The sequence below is a fragment of the Erythrolamprus reginae genome, chromosome 3 (genome assembly GCF_031021105.1).
Source record: "Erythrolamprus reginae isolate rEryReg1 chromosome 3, rEryReg1.hap1, whole genome shotgun sequence".
NCBI lineage: Eukaryota > Metazoa > Chordata > Lepidosauria > Squamata > Dipsadidae > Erythrolamprus > Erythrolamprus reginae.
In genome coordinates this window covers 11,029,752-11,055,093 of record NC_091952.1, presented here as the reverse complement: position 1 = coordinate 11,055,093, position 25,342 = coordinate 11,029,752, and the positions used below count along the sequence as shown (strand labels likewise).

The 25,342-nt window shown below is 42.8% G+C and overlaps 1 protein-coding gene across 2 annotated transcripts in view; it reads left to right on the top strand.

Annotated features, from left to right (window-relative positions):
• The first annotated feature begins 10,385 nt into the window (after nt 1-10,385).
• The window catches only part of SLCO4A1 (solute carrier organic anion transporter family member 4A1), a 67,357-nt gene continuing 52,400 nt past the window's right edge, over nt 10,386-25,342 (top strand). Inside the window, exons 1-2 of one of the 2 annotated variants that reach the window (XM_070744463.1) lie at nt 10,386-10,614; nt 10,740-10,968. The gene's annotated coding sequence lies outside the window, so the exon portion shown is untranslated. Of the gene's footprint in view, nt 10,969-25,342 lie in introns of both variants that reach the window. The other variant, XM_070744464.1, reaches the window with a different exon arrangement.

The following is a 25,342-nucleotide window of genomic DNA, read 5'->3' as shown; positions in this document are numbered from 1 at the left end:
TTTAAACTATGTAAATAAACAACGTTAGAAAGGCTGAGTGCCAAAGAATTAAGGCCTTTGAAGTCTGGTGCTGGGGAAAACTCCTGAGAGTCCCTTGGAGCTTGGACTGCAAAGTGATCCAACGGGCCAGTTCTAGAATAGAATAGAATAGAATAGAATAGAATAGAATAGAATGGAGTGGAGTGGAGTGGAGTGGAATGGAATGGAATGGAATAGAATAGAATAGGAATAGAATAGTATTGTATTGGCAGTTCTGTGTTAGCAAAAACTTCAGAAGAAAAGGATTTTGGGGTCGTAATTTCTGACAGTCTCAAAATGGGTGAACAGTGCAGTCAGGCGGTAGGGAAAGCAAGTAGGATGCTTGGCTGCATAGCTAGAGATATAACAAGCAGGAAGAGGGAGATTATGATCCCGCTCTATAGAGCGCTGGTGAGACCACATTTGGAGTACTGTGTTCAGTTCTGGAGACCTCACCTACAAAAAGATATTGACAAAATGGAACGGGTCCAAAGACGGGCTACAAGATGGTGGAAGGTCTTAAGCATAAAACGTATCAGGAAAGACTTCATGAACTCAATCTGTATAGTCTGGAGGACAGAAGGAAAAGGGGGGACGTGATCGAAACATTTAAATATGTTAAAGGGTTAAATAAGGTCCAGGAGGGAAGTGTTTTTAATAGAAAAGTGAACACAAGAACAAGGGGACACAATCTGAAGTTAGTTGGGGGAAAGATGAAAAGCAACATGAGAAAATATTATTTTACTGAAAGAGTAGTAGATCCTTGGAACAAACTTCCAGCAGACGTGGTAGATAAATCCACAGTAACTGAATTTAAACATGCCTGGGATAAACATAGATCCATCCTAAGATAAAATACAGAAAACAGTATAAGGGCAGACTAGATGGACCATGAGGTCTTTTTCTGCCGTCAGCCTTCTATGTCTCTATGTTTCTATAGAACAGAACAGAACAGAAGAGAATTATTTATTGGCCAAGTGTGATTGGACACAAAAGGAATTTATCTTTGGTGCATATGCTCTCAGTGTACATAAAAGAAAAGATACATTTGTCAAGAATCATGAGGTACAACATTTAATGTTTTTCCCCGAATGCCATCACTCTGCTAAACAAATAATTCCCTTAACACTGTCAAACTATTTACTAAGTCTGCACTACTATTACTACTAGTTTTTTCCTCATCATTCCTATCACCCATCCTCCAACCTACGACTGTATGACTGTAACTTGTTGCTTGTATCCTGACAATTTATATTAATATTGATTGTTTCCTAGTTGCTTATTTGTACCCTATGACAATCATTAAATGTTGTACCTCATGATTCTTGACAAATGTATCTTTTTCTTTTATGTACACTGAGAGCATATGCACCAAAGACAAATTCCTTGTTTGTGCAATCAGACTTGGCCAATAAAGAATTCTATTCTATTCTCTTCTATTTTAATGATTGTCATAAGGGTCAAATAAGCAAAGGAGAAAAAATCAATATCAATAAATATCTTAAGGATACAAGCAACAAATTATAGTCATGCAGTCATAAGTGGGAGGAAATGGGTGATAGGAATGATGAGAAAAAGCTAGTAGTAATAGTAGTGCAGACTTAGTAAATAGTTTGAAAGTGGTGAGAGAATTGTTTGTTCAGCAGAGTGATGGCATTTGGGGAAAAAACTGTTTTTGTGTCTAGTTGTCTTGGTGTGCAGTGCTCTGTAGCGATATATTGAGGGCAGGAGTTGAAACAGTTTATGTCCAGGATGCAAGGGGTCAGTAAATATTTTATAGCCCTCTTTCTGTCTCGTTATCCAACATCTTAAGAACCTCCAGGGTTGGAGCACCCACAAGTTTTGGATCCTTCCAAATCCTTTCACTGTCAGGAAATTTCTCTTTAGTTCTAGGAGCTTCTCTCCTTGATTAATTTCTATTTTGTTTAGTTCTTGTCCTGCTTTCAGGTGCTTTGGAAATTAAGTTGACCCCCGACCCCCACCCCATTCTTTGTGCCGACCTCTCAGATATTGAAAGTAGGATAGGGAAAGCAAGTAGGATGCTTGGCTGCATAGCTAGAGGTATAACAAGCAGGAAGAGGGAGATTATGATCCCCTTATATAGAGCGCTGGTGAGACCCCATTTGGAATACTGTGTTCAGTTCTGGAGACCTCACCTACAAAAAGATATTGACAAAATTGAACGGGTCCAAAGACGGGCTACAAGAATGGTGGAAGGTCTTAAGCATAAAACGTATCAGGAAAGACTTAATGAATAGTTAATCTGTATAGTCTGGAGGACAGAAGGGAAAGGGGGGACATGATCGAAACATTTAAATACGGTATATTAAAGGGTTAAATAAGGTCCAGGAGGGAAGTCTTTTTAATAGGAAAGTGAACACAAGAACAAGGGGACACAATCTGAAGTTAGTTGGGAGAAAGATCAAAAGCAACATGAGAAAATATTATTTTACTGAAAGAGTAGTAGATCCTTGGAACAAACTTCCAGCAGACGTGGTAGATAAATCCACAGTAACTGAATTTAAACATGCCTGGGATAAACATATATCCATCCTAATATAAAATAGGGAAAATAGTATAAGGGCAGACTAGATGGACCATGAGGTCTTTTTCTGCCGTCAGACTTCTATGTTTCTATGTTTCTATGAAAGTACATTCTGGATAGATGGAACTGGGCTGCTTGTAAACAGGGGAAAATGCTGAACCTGGGGTGTAGTCAGATTTTATTTCATTCATTTATTTGTTTGTTTGTTTTGTCAAGTACATATTGGTGGTACACAGAGATATAACAATATTTATATACATGGTACTAGTAAGAGAGAAACATTAGGACAGGGGATGGAAGGCACTCTGGGGCACTTAGGCAGGCCCCTTACTGACCTCTTAGGAATCGGGAGAGGTCAACAGTGGAGAGTCTAAGGGTAAAGTTTTGGGGGTTAGGTGATGCTACTACAGAGTCAGGTAGTGGGTTCCATGCATTAACTACTCTATTACTAAAGTCAAATTTCCTGCTGTCGAGTTTGGAGCAGTTTACGTTTGTATCTGTTGTGTGCTCGTGTGTTGTTGTGATTAAAGCTGAAGTAGTTGTTGATGGGAAGGACGTTGTAGCAGATGATTTTATGGGCTATGCTTAGGTTGTCTTTAACGCGACGTAGTTCTTTCTAAACCTAGGATTGTAAGCCTAGTTGCGTAGGGTATTCTGTTGCAAGTAGAGGAGTGGAGGGCTCTTCTAGAAAAGTATCTCTTGGGGTTAGCTCTCTAGCCCAGCTCCTGCCCCAAGGACTGTGGATGTGGGGGAGACATCCACATGCTGCAGGTCTGTTTTGCCCCCGGTGGAATCTGCTGATGTAGGCTTCTCTGACCAAGAAGACATGAGTGACAGGGAGGAGGAGAGTGTGGCAGACAGCTCAGAAGGAGATCAATTATCTAGCTCCTCCTTGGATTCAGAAGAGTTAATGATACAGCCACGCATGCAGAGAGCGATGCATAGGCAGCAACAACTGAGAGATTATTATAAAAGAAAATGAGGTCACCTGTGGTTGGGTGGGGCTGTGGTAATTAGTGAGGCTGCTATAAAGAGCAGCCTGTGGGTTTGGCCATTGTGGAGGATTATCTGATCATTGTGTTTCGTGACTGCTTTACTGACTGCAAGCTAAGTATCACAGAACTGATAAGGGACTTGTACAAATTACCAATTTGTTTGGAGACGAGTGCTCTTTGCTATACCAAAAGAGGGCTTGGTTTAAGTGAATTTTCATTATAAAGAACATTGTTTTGAATTTTCAAACGTGTGTGTCTGAAATTTGTACCTGTGAATTTTTGGGAGGATTTTACCAGAGAGCCCGACAGAACAAGTATCTCTGGAAATTTTCTAGAGTATTTATGTCCTAAATGCAGTGTGGATTTCAGACAGCTGAGCTGTATTCAAGGATTGGTCTAGTGAAAGTTTTGTATGCTCTGGTTAGTTTTGTGAGATTACTGGAGCAGAAGCATATTTCATAGCACTGCAGTTAGATTTGTGGAGGCTTCTCTGGTGTGCTAGTTTCTAATCAGTCTCACTTGAAGACATCGAGAAGTGAGAACAGCTGTGATTGCGTTGGAGTTCAGATAAGCGCTGTGTTTTTAGTTAACCTTTATCTGGTATTTAAACCTTGAGTCTCCCCTCCTTCTAATTTCCCAGCTTTCTCTTATCAACCACGGTATACCAGAATAAATCAAGCATAGCTTTTCAGGGTCAAAATAGACATCAAGTCCCAAAATTGAGGATTAAGCTCTTCTACCTTTTATGTTTGACAATTTTGCAAAAGGCCCAAATGATTATCGTTGGATAGATAGAGGGTTTTTTTTCCCCCTCGTGCACATCCTCAGCAGCTGTGCTTGTGTGTTGGGCCTAGCTTGGCTGGTGAAAGATTAGATAGTTGAACGTGCACAACAGGCCCAGCATGTGAAATCTTAAAGTCAGTTTGATTAGGGTTGAATGGATTGCACAATTCACGCCGATAGGGTTAGCTGCTCATTGAACAGATTGTGCAAATGCAAAAAGAATAGAATAGAATAGAGTAGAGTAGAGTAGAGTAGAGTAGAATAGAATTTATTTTATTTTATTTTATTTTATTTTATTATTATTTTATTATTTTATTTTATTTTATTTTATTATTTTATTTTATTTTATTTTATTAGTTTAGTTTAGTTTAGTTTAGTTTAGTTTAGTTTATTTAGATTTGTATGCCGCCCCTCTCCGAAGACTTGGGGCGGCTAACAACAATAAAAAACAATGTAACAAATCTAATATTAAAAAGTAATCTAAAAAACCCCAATTTAAGAGACCTATTTTATTTATTTTATTTTATTTTATTTTATTTTATTTTATTTTATTTCATTTCATTTCATTTTATTTATTCTTAGAGTTGAAAGGGACCATGCAGGTCATCAAGTCCAACCCCCTGCCTGAGCAGGAATCCTAAAGCACCCCAGCCAAGTGGCAGTCCAATCTCCTCTTGAAAGTGTCCAGAGTTGGGGAGTTCACAACCTCCGCAGGCAGGTTGTTCCACTGGTTGATCGCTCTGACCGTCAGGAAGTACTTCGTTACTTCTAGGTTGAATCTCTCCTTGGTCAGCTTCCAGCCGTTGTTCCTCATCTGCCCCTCTGGTGCTCTGGAGAATAGAGTGACCCCCTCCTCTCTGTGGCAACCCCTCGTATACCTGTATACAGCTATCATGTCCCCTCTGGCCGTCCTTTTCTCTAGGCTATCCATGCCCAGTTCCCGCAGTCTCTCTTCGTAAGTCTTGGTTTCAAGTCCCCTAATCATTTTGGTTGCTCTTTTCTGCACCTTCTCCAGAGTTTCAATGTCTCTTTTGAAGTGTGGTGACCAGAACTGGATGCAGTACTCCAGATGTGGTCTGACCAGGGCGTAGTAGAGTGGTATTAATACTTCCCTGGTCGTGGAGTGTATCCCCCTGTTGATGCAGCTTTTATTGGCCTGGCGTGATTGGACACACAAGAAATTTGTCTTGGTGCATATGCTGTCAGCGTACATAAAAGAAAAAGATACATTTGTCAAGAATCATGTGGTACAACACTTAATGATTGTCATAGGGGTCAAATTAGCAATGAAGAAACAATCAATATTAATAAAAATCTTAGGATACAAGCAATAATTTACAGTCATACAGTCCTAAGTGGGAGGAAAAGGATGATAGGAATGATGCTAAAAACTAGTAGAATAGAAGTGCAGATTTAGTAGAAAGTCTGACATTGTTGAGGGAATTATTTGTTCAGTAGAGTGATGGCGTTCGGGAAAAAACTGTTCTTGTATCTAGTTGTCTTGGTGTGCAGTGCTCTGTAACGACGTTTTGAGGGTAGGAGTTGAAACAGTTTATGTCCAGGATGTGAAGGGTTAGCAAATATTTTCCCCGCCCTCTTTTTGACTCATGCAGTATACAGGTCTTCAATGGATGGCAGGTTGGCAGCAATGGTTTTTTCTGCAGTTCTGATTCTCCTCTGAAATCTGTGTCGGTGTAGTTGGGTTGCAGCACTAAACCAGACAGTTATAGAGGTACAGATGACAGACTCAATGATTCCTCCGTAGAACTGTATCAGCAGCTCCTTGGGCAGTTTGAGCTTCCTGGGCTGGCGCAGAAAGAACATTCTTTGTTGTGCTTTTTTGATGATGTTTTTGATGTTAGATGACTATTTTAGGTCTTGAGATATGATAGAACCTAGAAATTTGAAGTTCTCAGTTTCTTCATCTAAACCGCCCTGTTTGCGCTGCTGCCGGATTGTATTTTTTTGTAAATCTAATCAGCCTTCGATCCTTCAGAGATGGATCAAATGAGGACCCAGATTGTTGGGGCCAATAGGTTGATTCTGTAAACCACTTAGAGAAGGCTGTAAAAGCACAATGAAGCTGTATATGAATCTAAATGCTATTGCTATTAACCACTGAGCCATCGGGCCCCAATAAAGTCAATAGATTCCATTACAATAGAGAGGAGTATAACATTAAGAGACTTGCAGGAATTTGGTTAGGGATAAATGGTCATGGATCGATGTGGCCATTGTTCTGCCTGTGTGTTTCAACCGCCTGTAATTACAGGGTAATTAGTCCAGGAAGACACACACCACAGATAAAAGGAAAACCCAAACGTTTTATAAACAGAAAAACAGAAACAGCTCCCTTTTTAAATGTCAAAGGGATTTTCTGGTACACACAAGGCACAGGTTAAATGCAATCCAATTGCTCACCCAATAACTGGGAAATTGAGTCCAATTCTAAAGTCCAGAGAGTCCACATGCAATCTTGAAAAGCACAAAAACCACGATCTTGACAAAACAATGAATCAGATAAACTGCCATGAGGCTAAAACACCAGGCTGTCCTTTTATCTGTAGCACTAATTACAGCAGCCCCACCCAACCAACCACAGGTGGCCTCATTTTCTCTTGTAATAATCCTTCAGTTGTTGTCTCCTATGCATCACTCTACGCATGCGTGGATGTGTCATTAATTCTTGTTCAGAATCCAGGGATGATACAGATGGTTGATCTCCTCCTGGGCTGTCTGCCAAACTCCCCTCTTCCCTGTCACTCACGCTTCCTTGGTCAGAGGAGCCTTCGTCGTCAGATTCCATCGGGAGCAAAACAGGCCTGGGGCATGTGGATGTTTCCCCCACATCCACCTGAACGTTCCTTGGGGCAGGAGCTGGGCCAGAGCTAACCACAACAGGCCACTAGGAGTTGAGAACAATTTGATGGGTATCTTTTTCTTCATCGTGGGCTTCAAATTGTGTCTTAATAACAGAATAACCAAGTTAGGAAGGAACATGGAGATCATCTAGTCAAATGCCCTGAACGAGCATCTTGTCAGTACCTGTGCAGTTGGCTTTTCTTGCCTAAGGGTAAAACCAGTGATGGGCTGCTGCTCCCACGGGAGGGTGGGGTGGACGACGCAGTGGGGGTAGTGAAAACTAGATGGATGGATGGATGGGTTTCTTTCTTTCTTTCTTTCTTTCTTTCTTTGTTTGTTTGTTTGTTTGTTTGTTTATTTATTTATTTTATTTATTTTATTTTATTTATTTATTTATTTATTTATTTATTTATTTATTTATTTATTTATTTATTTATTTATTTATTTATTTATTTATTTATTTATTTATTTATTTATTTATTTATTTATTTATTTATTTATTTATTTATTTATTTATTTGAAAGGGACCTTACAGGTCATCAAGTTCAACCCCCTGCCTGAGCAGGAAATCCTACAGCACCCCAGCCAAATGGCAGTCCAATCTCCTCTTGAAAATGTCCAAAGTTGGGGAGTCCACAACCTCAGCTGGCAGGCCGTTCCACTGGTTGATCGCTCTCACCATCAGGAAATTCTTCCTTATCTCCAGGTTGAATCTTTCCTTGGTCACCTTCCAATCTTTGTTCCTCGTCCGGCCCTCTGGTGCCCTGGAAAACAGTGTGTCCCCCTCCTCTCCGTGGCAACCCCTTAAGTACCTGTATACAGCTATCATGTCCCCCCTAGCCCTTCTTTTTACTAGACTATCCATGCCCAGTTCCAGCAACCTTTCCTCGTATGATCTGGTCTCTAGTCCCCTTATCATTTTAGTTGCTCTTTTCTGCACCCTCTCTAGAGTCTCTATATCTTTTTTGAAGTGTGGTGACCAGAACTGGATGCAATACTCCAGGTGTGGTCTGAGCAGGGCCTTATAGAGTTGTATTATTACCTCTCTGGTCTTGGAGTGTATCCCCCTGTTCATGCAGCTTAGGATTGTGTTGGCTTTTTTAGCCGCTGCTGCACATTGCTGGCCCATGTTTAGCTGGTTATCGACTAAGACTTTGGTCAATTGATTTGGTCACAGTGTCGAAGAATGAAATGAGGTTGGCTTAGCATGATTTGTTTCTGACGAATCCTTATTGGTTGGTGGTTATTATTTATCCTTCCGTCTCTAGTACCTTAATATGATCCTTAATTACTTTTAAAATAGGAAATAATTAAATAGTATGTTTTTACCCATAAAGGCTTTAATCATTATATAGAACTGAACTTGTATAGCAATTGAAGAAAATTGAGCTACTTGCCTAATCTGTTACCATACTAAACCTTGTGCGTTCAGTACAAAACCTTAAAATGTGACTGTGCTCCTCAACAAATAACACTGCCTATCATTTGTCCTTTTTATGCCTATTCAAATAATGTGACCTAATTAACTGAAAAAGAGTCCAAGACCCTATTTGAAAACTTATCTTGGTCGGTAAGCCACTCCCACCCAGTCACATGACCATCAAGCCACACCCACAAAATAAGCCACACCCACAGTGTGGCAGCAAAAATTTTGGCAGCCCATCACTGGATAAAACCTTACTTTCATCCACACTGAATTTCATTTTGTTAGATAAAGCCCAGAGTTGAAGTACGGCAAGAACCTTTTAGATTTTGGATTTAGCTTCTGGGGTATTGGCTATTTCTGCCAGCCTATTATCACTTGCAAATTTGATGAGCTCACCTTCCCAAGAAGTGACTGGACTGCTACCTGTCAAAAATGGTGTAGGGCAGGAATGGGCAAAGTTGGCTCTTCTATGACAAATGGACTTCAACTCCCAGAATTCCTGGGCTAGCATGATTGGCTCAGGAATTCTGGGAGTTGAAGTCCACATATCATAGAACAGCCAACTTTGCCTACCCCTAGTGTAGGATCACCTGCTTAGGCTGGTGGTGGACTAGACCAGTGTTTCCCAACCTTAGCAACTTGAAGACATCTGGACTTCAATTCCCAGAATTCCCCAGCCAGCATTCACTGGCTGGGGAATTCTGGGAGTTGAAATCCAAATATCTTCAAATTGTCAAGGCTGGGAAATACTGGACTAGATGACCTACAAGGTCCCTTCCAACTCTGTTATTTTATTTTTATTTATTTGTTTGTTTTGTTCAATACTCAATAATACACAATGAGGGCTATAGAGGATATAAACAGGTAGAATGTATTAAAGGGAGAATAGAGGAGAAAATAAAGGAATAAAATATAACTATGAGAGAATAGCAGAAAAAGATATAGGAATAGAACAGAAGAAATATGAGATATAGGAGAGACAATAGGACAGGGGATGGTAGGCACTCTGGTGCACTTATGTACGCCCCTTACTGACCTCTTAGGAACTTGGTGAGGTCAACCGTGGATAGTCTAAGGGTAAATTTTAGGGGATGATACTACAGAGTCCGGTAGTGAATTCCACACTTTGACAATATTTTTTACAGTCAAGTTTGGAGCGGTTAATATTAAGGTTGAATCTGTTGTGGGCTCTTGTGTTGTTGTGGTTGAAGCTGAAGTAGTCGTTGACAGGTAGGACGCTGCAGCATATGATCTTGTGGGCAATACTTAGATCGTGTTTGAGGCATCTTAGATCTAAGTTTTCTAGACCCAGGATTGTAAGTCTAGTTTCGTAGGGTGTTCTGTTAAGGGTAGAGGAGTAAAGAGCTGTTCTGGTGAAATAAACCTACTAAAAACTTTACTTGGGGTGGGATGGGGATCTTATCCTTTAAATTTCCTTTTCATACTTGTTATTTCTATTCCATTCAATTGCTGTTCCCCTATTTCTTTTTGTTCTGTCATTGTCTTTCTTTCCTTCCCTCCCCACCCCACCCCGTTTTGACCCGCCTCCCCGGCTTGTGTTTTAACCCTTTCCCCTCCCTGCCTGTCAATCTCCTCGGCTGTCATTTCGGCTGGTGCCCCGCTTTTTCTCGCCATTGGCTTAAACCGAGATAAGACCATCACCACGTCAGCGGCGCTTGGGTTGGTCCGGCTAAACCCTTCGCCCCGGGGTGGGGGGAGAAGCAGGCGGGGTTTTATACCCAGGGATTGAATGAGAGGGAGGGGAGGGGAGGGGGAAGAGAAGGCAGAACCGAAGAAGGGAGAGGCTCTCCGGGGCGGCGCAAAATTAAAAACAAGGCACAGGTGAAGCGCGCTGCAGCGAGATGGAAGCGAGTTGTAAGACGGAGAATGAAGGTTAGTTAGGCTAGGAAGGAAGAAAAGGAAGGAAGGTTAGTTTGGGAAGGAAGGGAGGAGGGAGGGAGGGGAGAGGGAAGGAAGGAAGGTTAGTTTGGGAAGGAAGGAGGGAGGGAAGAGGGAAGGAAGGAAGGTAGTAGGTTAGTTAGGGAAGGAAGGTTAGTTAGGAAAGAAAAGGAAGGAAGGAAGGAAGGAAGGAAGGAAGGAAGGAAGGAAGGAAGGAAGGAAGGAAGGAAGGAAGGAAGGAAGGAAATCGAGCGACTCAAAAGAAACGTTCGGGAAGAGGATCGCTACCTGGAATGGGCGTACTACGATGGTTTCCGCGCAGCTTTACGCTGATGGACGCGCCTTAAAGGATGGGAAGGCGCGCGAGGCGAGTCCACCCAAGACCGGGACAGCGTCCGTGACACGTGGAAATACAGCCACCTGTGGGAACAGGAGCCTAGGTAAGAAGGGAAGGGAATCCGGGCAGGGGGAGAGGCTGCGTGTTTTAAAGCATCTCGGAGGAGATTCCTCTCTCGGTACCTCGTATGGTCGCCATCCCCGTTGACAAGCGCGGGGGGGGGGGGAAATCCAGATGTGTAAAAAAAGCAACCCGGGCGACTTAGAATCTGCTTCTAAGAATCCGACTTTTGTTTTAATTTATTTGTTCATTTGGATGGGAACAGCTGGAGATGAGAAAGGATGCGGGCAGTTGGCTGTAAGAACCGCTAAATTGGTCGCCTAGCCCGCTCCTCCCTTTTTTTCCACGCTGCAGATGCAAACGCGCCGAGATGATTCAGCGTTTCAAGCGGTTGTAGCGGTTGGGTGGTTTTGTTTTTTTTTACCGGCGACCCGGTGGCGGAGATGAATGGGGAGGTGGCGGGTGTGTGTGCGTGCGTGCATGCGTTGTGCGTGTGTGATGCAGAAGGGCGCGAAAAGCCCTTGGCAACGAGACGGTCGTGTGTGTGTGTGTGTGTTTGTGTGGGCGCGCGCGTGCAAGCGACTTCCTTTGTGTGGCAAACATCTCCCCGGCAGCCAAGCTGCTTGCTAGGGTTGGTTGTGTTTGCTGAAAAAACACGCCGGGGTGCAGGCGCGTTGGGGGAAATTCACCAATGACGCTCAACTATTAGCCGGTCCTCTCCCCACTTCCTCTATCTGTGTCTCTTGTGTGTATCTCTCTCTCTCTCTCTCCCTCCCTTCCTCTCCCTCGTGTATATACCTCTCTTTCCCTCTCTCCTGTGTATCTCTCTTGTATGTCTCTCTGTCTCTGTCTCTTTCTCATGTCTCTCTCTCTCATGTGTGTATCTCTTTCTGTCTCTGTCTCTGTCTCTGTCTCTCTCTCTCGTATCTCTATCTCTCAGTCTAATGTACTTCTTTCTCTCTCTCTGTCTCTCTCTCTCTCGTATCTCTATCTCTCTGTCTCATATACTTCTATGTCTCTCATGTCTCTCTCTCTCTTGTGTATCTCTTTCTGTCTCTGTCTCTCTCTCTTTCTCTCGTATCTCTCTCTATCTCTCTGTCTCATGTACTTCCCTCTCTCTCTCTCTCTCTCATGTCTCTCTCTCTCTCATGTGTGTATCTCTTTCTGTCTCTGTCTCTCTCTCTCTCTCTCTGTCTCTCTCTCTCTCGTATCTCTATCTCTCTGTCTCATATACTTCTATGTCTCTCATGTCTCTCTCTCTCTCTCTCTCTCTCTCTCTCTCTCTCTCTCTCGTGTGTATCTCTTTCTGTCTCTGTCTCTGTCTCCCTCTCTCGTATCTCTCTTTATCTCTCTGTCTCATGTACTTCTCTCTGTCTCTCTCATGTCTCTCTCTCTCTCTGTCTCTCGTGTCTGTATCTTTCTCTCTCTCTCTCTCTCTCTCGTATCTCTATCTGTCTCATGTACTTCTTTCTGTCTCTGTCTCTCTCATGCCTCTCATCTCTCTCTGTCTCTGTCTCTTTATCTATCTATCTATCTATCTATCTATCTATCTATCTATCTATCTATCTATCTATATATATATATATATATAGAGAGAGAGAGAGAGAGATGTATATATCTCCATCTATCTAATTTGTAAGGGCCCTTGTAGGTCATCTAGTCCAACCCCCCAAGTGGAAGCCTCTACGTTATTTTGGACAAATGGCAGTCCAATCTCCCTTTGAAAGTCTCACAACCTCTTCAGGCAACCTGTTCCGCTTGTTTTCACACAACTCGCTTAACTTGGGTCAGGTGCAAACCTCTCGGCTGGAGATTCGCCCCAAACACTCAAGCTGGGCAGGTTTTGGCAGCCAAGGGAGGGCGGCTTAGTAGTAGAAGTCTTTATTGGCTAAGTGTGATTGGAATTTGTCTTTGGTGCATATGCTCACAGTGTGCATAAAAGAAAAAGATACACTAGTCAAGAATTTTGAGGTACAACACTTAAAGATTGTCATAGGGGTCAAATAAGCAACAAATAAACAATATTAATAAAAATCTTGAATCAAGCCACAAGCTACAGTCATACAGTCCTAAGTGGGAGGAAATGGGTGATAGCAATCATGAGAAAAAAACTAGTAGTAATAGTAGTGTAGACTTAGTAAATACTTTTACAGTGTTGAGGGAATTATTTGTTTAGCAGAGTGATGGCATTCGGGGGGAAACTATTATTGTGTCCAGTAGTCTTGGTGTGCAGTGCTCTGTAGTGATGTTTTGAGGGTAGGAGTTGAAACAGTTTGTGTCCAGGATGCGAGGGGTCAGTAAATATTTTCACGGCCCTCTTTTTGACTCCTGCAGTATACAGGTCCTCAATGGAAGGCAGGTTGGCAGCAATTGTTTTTCCTGAAGTTCTGATTTTCGTCTGAAGTCTGTGTCGGTCTTATTGGGTTGCAGCACCAAACCAGACAGTTATAGAGGGGCAGGTGACCGACTCAGTGATTCCTCTGTAGAACTGTATCAGCAGCTCCTTGGGCAGTTTGAGCATCCTGAGTTGACGCAGACACTCTTTGTTGTGCCTTTTTTGATGATGTTTTTGATGTTAGGTGACCATGTTAAGTCTTGAGATATGATAGAACATAGAAATGTGAAAGTTTCTACTTTTGATACCACCTTGTCTGGTATTCTTAAAAAAATACTGTTATTGTGCAACAGTATTGTGCAATAGCAATAGCATTTAGACTTATATACCGCTTCACAGTGCTTTAGTGGTATATAAGTCTAAGTAGTTTACAGAGAGTCAGCATATTGCCCCCAACAGTCTCAAAACAGTGCAGTCAGGTGGTAGGGAAAGCATGTAGAATGCTTGGCTGCATAGTTAGAGGTATAACAAGCAGGAAGAGGGAGATTGTGATCCCGCTGTATAGAGCGCTGGTGAGACCACATTTGGAATACTGTGTTCAGTTCTGAAGACCTCACCTACAAAAAGATATTGACAAAATTGAATGGGTCCAAAGACGGGCTACAAGAATGGTGGAAGGTCTTAAAATAAAACTTATCAGGAAAGACTTCATGAACTCAGTCTGTATAGTCTGGAGGACAGAAGGAAAAGGGGGGACATGATCGAAACATTTAAATATGTTAAAGGGTTAAATAAGGTTCAGGAGGGAAGTGTTTTTAATAGGAAAGTAAACACAAGAACAAGGAGACACAATCTGAGGTTAGTTGGGGAAAAGATCAGAAGCAACATGAGAAAATATTATTTTACTGAAAGAGTAGTAGATGCTTGGAACAAACTTCCAGCAGACGTGGTTAGTAAATCCACAGGAACTGAATTTAAACATGCCTGGGATAAACATAGATCCATCCTAAGATAAAATACACAAAACAGTAGAAGGGCAGACTAGATGGGTTTTTTCTGCCATCAATCTTCTATGCTTCTAACAATCTGGGTCCTCATTTGACCCACTTCGGAATGATGGAAGGCTTAGTCAACCTTGAGCCTACAGTGAGATTCGATCTCCCAAACTGCCTGCAGCCGGTGATAAGCAGCTTGAAGTGCTGCATCTAACCACTGCACCACCGAGGCTCTAGGTTTACTTTAGGTTGCCAGCCACCCACTCGAATCGTGTGTAGCCAAAAGCATGAATGAAGCCGGCCGGCGGGGTTGTGAGAAGGCAGCCTCCCCTGGGCCGTGGACTCCCCTCCCGGCTTCGCAAGCGGGCGCAGCTGCCTCCTGGAGCGAAGAGCGGAGACGCGGCCGCAGGATGTGGGTGGCCCGGTTGGGCGGCGTGCAGGGAAGAACCGTCGCGCTTGGGCGGAGAGACGAGAGCGCGTCTGTTAGCCGGGGTTACCTCCGGTCATCTTTCCGATTTCACGGATGGGCGGGAGGAAGAGAAGGAGGGAGGAGGAAGAGAAGTGGATGAGGGAGAGAAGGAAAGAAGAAGGATGGAAGAAGAAAGGAAAGAAAGGGAGAGAGAAAGGGGGAGGGAGGGAGAAAGAAAGAAGGAAAGAGTGTAGAAGGAAGGAAAGAAAAGGAGAGAGAGGAAGAGAGAAGAAAGGAGGAAGAGAGAAGAAATGAGGAAGATACGGTGATAAGGGAGTAGGGAGAAAAAGAAGGAGGAAGGAAGAGGAAAGAGAGAGGGGGAGGGAAGGTAGGAGAGAGAGAAGGAAAGAGAAGAAGAGGGAAGGAAAGAAAGGTAAGAGAGAGAAGAAAGGAGGGAGAGGGGAGATAAGGGAAAGAGGGAGAGAAGGAAGGAAGGAGGAAGAGGGGAAGGAAGAAGAGAGAGAAAGGAATTGGGAAAGGAGAAAGGAAATGGGAGAGAGGGGTAAAGAGGGAAGAAGAGGGAAGTAAGGGGAGACAGAAAGAGAGGGGGATAAGGGAGAGAGGGAAAAAGGAAGGAGGAAGAAGGAGGAATGGAAAGAGAGGGAGAGAGAAAGGGGAGGGGAGGAAGGAGAGAAAGAAGGAAATAGTGAAGAAGAAGAAAGGAAAGAAAAGGGGAGAGAGGAAGAGAGAAGAAAGGAGGAAGAGAAGAAAGGAGGAAGAGATGGGGATAAGGGAGAGAGGGAGAGAAGGAAGGAGGAAAGAAGAGGAAAGAAAAGAGGAGGAGAGAAAGAGTGGGGGAGGGAAGGAAAGAGAGGAGGAAAGAGGGAAAAAGAGAAGAAAGGAAAAGGGGAGAGAGAGATAGAAGAAAGGAGGAAGAGAGGGGGATAAGGGAGAGAGGGAGAGAGGGAGAGAAGGAAAGAAGAAGGATGGAAGAGGAAAGGAAAGAGAGGGGGAGAGAAAGGGGGAGGAAAGGAAGGAGAGAGAAGGAAAGAGGGAAGAAGAAGGAAGGAAAGAAAGGGGAAGAGAGGAAGAGAGAAGAAAGGTGGAAGAGATGGGGATAAGGGAGGAGGCAGGAGCGAGTAAGAGGAAAGGAAAGAGAGGGGAGAGAAAGAGTGGGGGAGGGAAGAAGAGAGAGGAGGAAAGAGGGAAAAAGAGAAGAAAAGAAAGGGGGAGAGGGAGGAGAAAGGTAGAAGTGATGGGGATAAGGGAGAGAGGGAAGGAGGAAAGAAAGGAAAGAGAGGAAGAGAGGAAGGGGGAGGGAAGGAAGGAGTGAGAGAAAGAAAGAGGGAAGGAGAGAAATGGGGAAGAGAGGGAGAGAGAGAGAGAAGAAAGGAGGAAGAGAGGGGAGAAGGGAGAGAGGGAGAAGGAAAGAAGAAGGATGCAAGAGGAAAGGAAAAGAGGGAGAGAGAAAGGGGAGGGAAGGAAGGAGAGAGAGAAGAAAAGAGGGAAGAAGAAAGAAGGAAAGAAAGAAAGGGGAGAGAGGAAGAGAGAAGAAAGGAGGAACAGATGGGGATAAGGGAGAGAGGGAGAGAAGGAAGGAGGAAGGAAGAGGAAAGGGAGAGGGGGAGGGAAGGAAGGAGAGAGAGAAGGAAAGAGAAAAAGAGGGAAGGAAGAAAGGTAAGAGAAATAAGAAAGGAAGGTGAGGGGAGATAAGGGAGAGAGGGAGAGAAGGAAGGAGGAAGGAAGAGTAAAGGAAAGAGAGGGGGAAGAGGGGGAAGGAAGAAGAGAGAAATGAATTGGGAAAAAGGGAATAGGGGAGAGGGAGAGAAGGAAGAAGAGGGAAGTATGGGGAGAGAGTGAGGAAAGGAGGAAGAGATGGGAATAAGGGAGAGAGGGAGAGGAAGGAAGAAGAAAGGGAAGAGAGGGAGAGAGAAAAAGGGGGAGGGAAGGAAGGAGAGAGAGTGAATGAAAGAGGGAAGATGAGGGAGGGAAAGAAGGGGAGCAGGAGAGGAAAGGAGGAAGAGAAGGGGATAAGAGAGAAAGAAGGAGGGAGGAAGAGGAAAGGAAAGAGAGGGAGAGAGAAAGGGGGAAGGAAGGAAGGAGAGAGAGAGAGCGAAGAAGGAAGGAAATAAAGGGTGGAAAAGAGGGGAGAGAAGGTTGGAGAAAGAAAGGGAGGAAAGGAGGGAGACAGAGAGCTGGCAGGGAGGAGAGAGAGAAAAGGAAGGAGGGAAGAAGAGGGAAGGAAAGAAAGAGGGCAAGGGAGAGAGGGGAGGGAGGGGAGGAGGAAAGGAGGAATAGTGGTTGGGATAAGGGAGAGATGGAGCAAAGGAAGGAGGAAAGAAGAGAAAAGGAAAGAGAGGGAGAGAAAAGGGAGGAGGAAAGGAAGGAAAAGGAGAGGGGAAGGAAAAGGCGAAGTAGAAGGAAAAAAAGAAAGAAAGAGAAGGGAGAGAAAGGGGAGAGAAGGCTGGAGAGAGAGGGAAAGAGAGGGAGGAATGGAGGGAGACAGAGCTGACAGGAAGAAGAGAGAGAGAAAAGGAAGGAAGGAGGGAAGAAGACGGAAAGAAAGGGGGATAGAAAGAGGGGAGGGAAGGAAGGAGAGAGAAGGGGTGGAGGAAAGGAGGGAGGGAGAGAAGCAATGTCAGCGTGTCTTATACACAAATACAGTGATCCCCCGCTCGTTGCGAGGGTTCCGTTCCAGGAGCCCCCGCAACGAGCGGGTTTTCGCGAAGTAGCGATGCGGAAGTAAAAACACCTTCTGCGCATGTGCAGATTGTGTTTTTATTCCCACAGCGCTAGCGAGGAGCCGAAGATTGGGGGCGGCGTGGCTGTTTGCCGCCGGCATGGAGGGCTTCCTAGCAGCCCCCCAAACCCGGGTTGGGGGTCCGGGGGGCGCTGGCTCTCGCCGCTTTCGAGCTGAATCCGGGAGCGAATTCGCTCCCGGATTCAGCTCGAAAGCGGCGAGAACGAACGGCGTGGGCGGGCGAAGGGCGGGCGGCAGCGAGGAGTTTGCGTGGGCGGTGGGAAAACTCCTCGCTGACGCCAGCAAGAGGGGGAAGACTCAGGGAAGCCGCCCAGCAGCTGATCTCCCGGTTGCCATCTACGCATGCGTGCCCACGGGCACGCATGCGTAGATGGTATTTTGACTTCCGGGTTGAAAAATAGCGAAGTACCCTGTTCGCAATGGTTGGGGACGCAATAAACGGGGGATCACTGTACAGCCATTTTTGGCCTCCCAAAGCCCCACCCTTGCACCCCATTTTTGCTAAAAATGGGCCTGTTTTTCACAAAAATGGGTGCCAGGAGGATTTGGGAACCCTGCACAGTGTTCCTGGCGGCTGGGAAGGACAAAAATGTTTGTTCTTACTTACCATATTTTTTAGCATATAAGACCCACCTTTTTCCTCCCTGAAAAAGGCTGAAAATTTGGGTGCATCTTATGCTTCAAATGTAGCTTTCTGGAAGCTTTTCCCCCCAGCCCTAGGTGCTAACAATCTTCCCAACTTCCTACTCCCTATGAAGGTTTTTTCCAGCCCTAAATCTTTGCAGGTTTGTTTGCATTCCTGCTCTCTAGGAAAAAGGCCTTTTCAGCCCTAACCAGGATATATAAGAATGTGCTGAAACACATAGAAACATAGAAGATTGACGGCAGAAAAAGACCTCATGGTCCATCTAATCTGCCCTTATACTATTTCCTGTATTTTATCTTAGGATGGAAATACAGTATGTTTATCCCAGGCCTGTTTAAATTCAGTTACTGTGGATTTATCTACCACGTCTGCTGGAAGTTTGTTCCAAGGATCTACTACTCTTTCCGTAAAATAATATTTTCTCATGTTACTTCTAATCTTTCCCCCAACTACCCTCAGATTGTGCCCCCTTGTTCTTGTGTTCACTTTCCTATTAAAAACACTTTCCTCCTGAACCTTATTTAACCCTTTAACATATTTAAATGTTTCGATCATGTCCCCCCTTTTCCTTCTGTCCTCCAGACCAGTGTTTCCCAACCTTGGCAACTTGAAGATATCTGGACTTCAACTCCCAGAATTCCCCAGCCAACATTCGCTGGCTGGGGAATTCTGGGAGTTAAAGTCCAAATATCTTCAAGTTGCCAAGGTGGGGAAACAGTGCTCCAGATTATACAGATTGAGTTCATTAAGTCTTTCCTGATAAGTTTTATGTCTCCGGCGCATCTTATACTCCGAAAAATACGACACCTCTTTGAAATCTTGGTGTGCCTTGTAAACTAGTTCATCTTATAGTCTGAAAAATATGGTAGATGTTTGTGGACCTAATTAAGCCTGTGTGTTTTAAACAAACAAACAAACATGTAACCCTTGGTCAGGTTTACTCACTTCTTCTAGCTTAGAACAAAACTTGTGAGATTCGTCACACAAGTCTGTTTTGAGGGTGGGGGTTCCCCCATCCCACTCCTATCGGCTCTTTATAGCCTCTTGTGTTTGTGGCTCATGATTACATTGGAATCAGAGATGACTCAAGTAGAATTTTCTTATTCACTCCAAAAGCACAGATCCTTGAAGGATATGAGTTCGTGGGCTTGATAAAATAGTAATTCGGAGGTGATGATTTTGTAGTCTGAGTAAGAGCGAGTGGAACAATCGCATGGCTTAGACGCATGACTAGGAAATATGGTGTTGTCACCTCAATGCTTTTGAAGCATGCTAGCTTGGGGAAAGCAGTAAAAAAAAAAACCTGTTTAATTTTTTTTCTTTTCAAATATTTTTATTAATTTTCCACTTTTAAAAAAGAAAACACAATAGTAAGTCCAGAAGAAAATCAAAGAAAATTAAATTAATAGTAGCATGACAAAATTGAACGGGTCCAAAGACAGGCTACAAGAATGGTGGAAGGTCTTAAGCATAAAACGTATCAGGAAAGACTTCATGAACTCAATCTGTATAGTCTGGAGGAAGAGGGAGATTGTGATCCCCTTATATAGAGCGCTGGTGAGACCACATTTGGAGTACTGTGTTCAGTTCTGGAGACCTCACCTACAAGAAGATATTGACAAAATTGAACGGGTCCAAAGACGGGCTACAAGAATGGTGGAAGGTCTTAAGCATAAAACGTATCAGGAAAGACTTAATGAACTCAATCTGTATAGTTTGGAGGACAGAAGGAAAAGGGGGGACATGATCGAAACATTTAAATATGTTAAAGGGTTAAATAAGGTTCAGGAGGGAAGTGTTTTTAATAGGAAAGTGAACACAAGAACAAGGGGACACAATCTGAAGATAGTTGGGGGAAAGATCAAAAGCAACGTGAGAAAATATTATTTCACTGAAAGAGTAGTAGATCCTTGGAACAAGCTTCCAGCAGACATGGTTGGTAAATTCACAGTAACTGAATTTAAACATGCCTGGGATAAACATATATCCATCCTAAGATAAAATACAGGAAATAGTATAAGGGCAGACTAGATGGATCATAAGGTCTTTTTCTGCCGTCAGTCTTCTATGTTTCTATGTTTCTATACAGATATTAGCATTAAAGTCACTATAGTTATATTACGGTATACATTAATTATACACCAGACTATAATTTGTCTCAAGTATATAAATTAGTACATACCTTTTTCCATTAACAAATTAATTTCATATATACTTCAATGATTTATCATACAGGCTATATTGCCCCTTCCCCCAACTCTAAAGTCTAGATTTTATTTATTACATACTTCAAAATATTTAAAAATGTAAAAATAATAAACAAATTAACATTATTAAAACAACTATAAAGCAAAACTAAACTACCTATACCTTTCTTTATCTTAACACATATTTTTTCCTTGTATATATTTTTCCAAGTAATCTTTTATGATTATGCCTTACTGCTTTTCTTCAATAAGAGCATCTGTCATTTATCCATTGACTTTCGTTACTATGCAACTTAATATTACTAAATACTGTAATGGCTATGTTCTATCTCTCTAAATCGGGTTTGTCATTTTAGCAAGGTGTATAATTAATTAATTGTTTAATTTAATTCAATTTCTGTTTGCATTTGTGAGTGAGGATTTTAAAGCTAATTTTATTTTATGTTACTTAAATATTTCCTCTCTTTGATCCATTTATACCATCTTTCCCAGGTTGTATAGAAATCCGACTCATCTTTGTCAATAAGTTCCATAGTCAATTTTTTTAAAGCATTAGAATATTCAGTGAAAAGAGAAAGGACATTGACCTCTCAGAAGCTAAAGTTTGAAGGCAAAAATAGCATGCATGGAACAATATCCGCACAAGCCAATGTTGTTTTCTTAGGAAAGTTAAGGCAATTATTTCAACTTACTTTTCAGTGACAGCCTCTAGGGCTTAAAGTTTATCTTATGCATATGTTCACAGGCCTCCAATTATCTTCCACATTATCTTGGAAAGTTGGAATGGATAGATTAAAAACATAGAAACATAGAAAGATAGAAACATAGAAGTCTGACGGCAGAAAAAGACCTCATGCTCCATCTAGTCTGCCCTTATACTATTTTCTGTATTTTCTGTATTTTATCTTAGGATGGATATATGTTTATCCCAGGCATGTTTAAATTCAGTTACTGTGGATTTATCTACCACGTCTGCTGGAAGTTTGTTCCAAGGATCTACTACTCTTTCAGTAAAATAATATTTTCTCATGTTGCTTTTGATCTTTCCCCCAACTAACTTCAGATTGTGTCCCCTTGTTCTTGTGTTCACTTTCCTATTAAAAACACTTCCCTCCTGAACCTTATTTAACCTTTTCACATATTTAAATGTTTCAGTCATGTCCCCCCTTTCCCTTCTGTCCTCCAGACTATACAGATTGAGTTCATGAAGTCTTTCTTGATACGTTTTATGCTTAAGACATTCCACCATTCTTGTAGCCTGTCTTTGGACCCGTTCAATTTTGTCAATATCTTTTTGTAGGTGAGGTCTCCAGAACTGAACACAGTATTCCAAATGTGGTCTCACCAGCACTCTATATAGCGGGATCATAATCTCCCTCTTTCTGCTTGTTATACCTCTAGCTATGCAGTCAAGCATCCTACTTGCTTTCCCTACCGCCGGACTGCACTGTAATAAACAAACAAACAAACAAACAAACAAACAAACAAACAAACAGAAGTTGCCTTCAGAAGTTGTGGGAACTTCATCACTGGAGCCTTTCAAGAAGAGACTGGACTGTCATTTGTCAGAAATGATATAGGGCAGTGATGGCAAACCTTGTTTCTCTTGGGTGCCGAAAGCGCACACATGCGTGCTATTGCATGTGTGTATGCGCCCACATCCATAATTCAGGGTCACCCACACCCTGTCCTCCTAGGCATATGCCCCCCGATGCCCCTTTTCCCGACTTCTGGTGGTGCCAGTAGGGCCATTATTTGCCCTCTGCCAAAGAATGTGATGGGCGAAGAGAATGATGAGCAGACTTGGTGCATTCAAATCTGTCCATCATTTTTTGGGGAAGTAAAAACGCAAGTTGTTTCCATGCTTATCAGTTAGCAAAATGTTCTGTTCTTCTTTGCCATCAAATTTTGTTTATCCGAAAAGTATTTTGTGTGGTTGTGACCAAACGATTCATTCCCGCCCCCCCCCCATCAGTCCCAAGCCTTTTGTTCCAAATTGTTGCAGGTTTATCGTAAATGAACTTCTGTAATGCGAACAGCGAAAAAGACACTTTCTCACCACATTCCCACATACATCATTCTGATGCACAAAACTGTGCAGTGGATCTGTGGATGACTGTTCCAGGATTGGCTATTTCTTTAAAGCAGATTCTTACTTTAGGGCTCTTTGGTGCTCTCTGAGCTTGTTTTCTTACATAGAAACATGTTGTGGTTAGTTCTGGCCCAGCTCCTGCCCCAAGGACTGTGGATGTGGGGGAGACATCTACATGCCGCAGGCCTGTTTTGCCCCCGGTGGAATCTGATGATGAAGGCTCCTCCGACCAAGAAGACATGAGTGACAGGGAGGAGGAGAGTGTGGCAGAAAGCTCAGAAGGAGATCAGTTATCTAGCTCCTCCTTGGATTCAGAACAAGAGTTAATGATACAGCCACGCATGCGGAGAGCGATGCATAGGCAACAACAACTGAGAGATTATTATCAAAGAAAATGAGGCCACCTGTGGTTGGGTGGGGCTGTGGTCATTAGTGAGGCTGCTATAAAGAGCAGCCTGTGGGTTTGGCCATTGTGGAGGATTATCTGATCATGGTGTTTTGTGACTGCTTTACTGACTTTGACCTTTTGTGTGCTGATTTTCCCCCCTTTGAAACTAAACCAGAGCAAAGTGTGTTTCACTTTGTGAAAGAAGAAGGACTGTGAATTGCCTCACAGCTGCAAGCTAAGTATCACAGAACTGATAAGGGACTTGTACAAATTACCAGTTTGTTTGGAGACAAGTGCTCTTTGCTATTCCAAAAGAGGGCTTGGTTTAAGTGAATTTTCATTATAAAGAACATTGTTTTGAATTTTCAAACGTGTGTGTGTCTGAAATTTGTACCTGTGAATTTTTGGAAGAAGTCTACCAGAGAGCCCGACAGAACAGAATGGATATATGTTTATCCCAGGCATGTTTAAATTCAGTTACTGTGGATTTACCAACCACATCTGCTGGAAGTTTCTTCCAAGCATCTACTACTCTTTCAGTAAAATAATATTTTCTCACATTGCTTCTGATCTTTACCCCAGCTAACCTCAGATTGTGCCCCTTGTTCTTGTGTACACTTTCAGATGTTTCATTACCCAAACTAGTCACTCACACTGATGATATAACCTAGTCAGGCAATGAAACGTCTACATGAAAAAGCAAGCTCAGAAATCATCAAGGATCCTCTGATTTCAACCCTGAGCTGCAAATGTTTTCTTTTATTTGCCAATCTTATTTGCCAGGTCTAGCGCACTTCTAGCAACGATCCTTGGTGATTTTCAAGCTAATATCCCACAGGCAGTGAAGAAATTGAAGCTGAAAGGTGGTGGAATAAGATCCCAAATTCAAAACCCATGGAAAGATCTCAAACCTGCCCTCTTTGCAAAGAGATCTACAAATAGTTATCAGTTGAACTCAAGAGTGAGAGATATAAAGGATAGAGAGAAAGAGGGAGGGAGAGAAAGGAGGGAAAGAAGGGGGGAGAGAAAGAAAGAAAGAAAGAGAGAGATATATATATAAAGGATAGAGAGAAAGAGGGAGGAAGTGAAAGGAAAGAGAGAGAAAGGAGGGAGAGAAAGAGGGAATGAAGGAGGGAGAGAAAGAGAGATAAATATATAAAGGATAGAGAGAAACAGGGAGGAGAGAAAGGGAGGGAGGGAAAGAGAAAGAGGGAATGAAGGAGGGAGAGAAGGAGAGAGAGATACAAAGGATAGAGAGAAAGAGGGAGGGAGATAAAGGAAAGAGAAAAGGAGGGAGAGACAGAGGGAATGAAGGAGGAAGAGAAACAAAGAAGGAGTGAGCTATAAAGGATAGAGAGAAAGGGAGGGAGGGAGAGGGAGGGAGGGAAAGAGAAAGAGGGAATGAAGGAGGGAGAGAAAGAAAGAGATATAAAGGATAGAGAGAAAGAGGGAGGGAGAGAAAGGAAAGAGAGAGAAAAGGAGGGCGAGAAAGAGGGAATGAAGGAGGGAGAGAAAGAAAGAGATATAAAGGATAGAGAGAAAGAGGGAGGGAGAGAAAGGAAAGAGAGAGAAAAGGAGGGCGAGAAAGAGGGAATGAAGGAGGGAGAGAAAGAAAGAGATATAAAGGATAGAGAGAAAGAGGGAGGGAGAGAAAGGAAAGAGAGAGAAAAGGAGGGAGAGAAAGAGGGAATGAAGGAGGGAGAGAAAGAAAGAGATATAAAGGATAGAGAGAAAGAGGGAGGGAGAGAAAGGAAAGAGAGAGAAAAGGAGGGCGAGAAAGAGGGAATGAAGGAGGGAGAGAAAGAAAGAGTGACAGATAGAAAGGATAGAGAGAAAGAGGGAGGGAGAGAAAGGGAAGGAGAAAAAGAGGGAATGATGGAGGGAGAAAGAAAGAGTGAGAGATATAAAGGATAGGGAGAAAGAGGGAGGGAGAGAACGGAAAGAGAAAGGGAGGGAGAGAAAGGAAAGAGATGAGAGAGGAAGGAGGAGAGAGAAAGGAGGGGGAGCGAATTATGGATGTCAGAACTTGCTTACGCATGATAGTGTGCACCCACACTTTGTTTGTTGGTTGGTTGGTTGGTTGGTTGGTTGGTTGGTTGGTTGGTTGGTTGGTTGGTTGGTTGGTTGGTTGGTTGGTTGGTTGGTTGATTGATTGATTGATTTAGACTTCTATGCCGCCCAGTCCCAAAAGGACTGCTGCTCAGACACTATACCTTTCCGCCCACACCGGGAAAAAATTAGAGGGAACACTGGTTGGAAGAGTTCTGCAAAAAAAAAAAGATGAGGGGAATCAAAAGTAGAATTATAGGTGTTGATTTTTACTTTCCTTTTCTTGTGAAGCACCATTTAGAGCACGGAAATACTGAGAAAGAAAGAAAAGCCAACACTTTATTTGCTTCCTATGTTCTTCACTTTATTTTTTTTTTCCAACCAAAAAAAAAATATCACTTTCTTCTTTTCTTAATTTCAACAAGATTGTCATAAATCATGGAATGTGGCTGGGGAAAGAATCCAAGAGTTCAAAAAAAAATGATTTTGAGCCAATTTGCTATTTCTTAAGGTCAGCCTGAGGATAAAGATGATC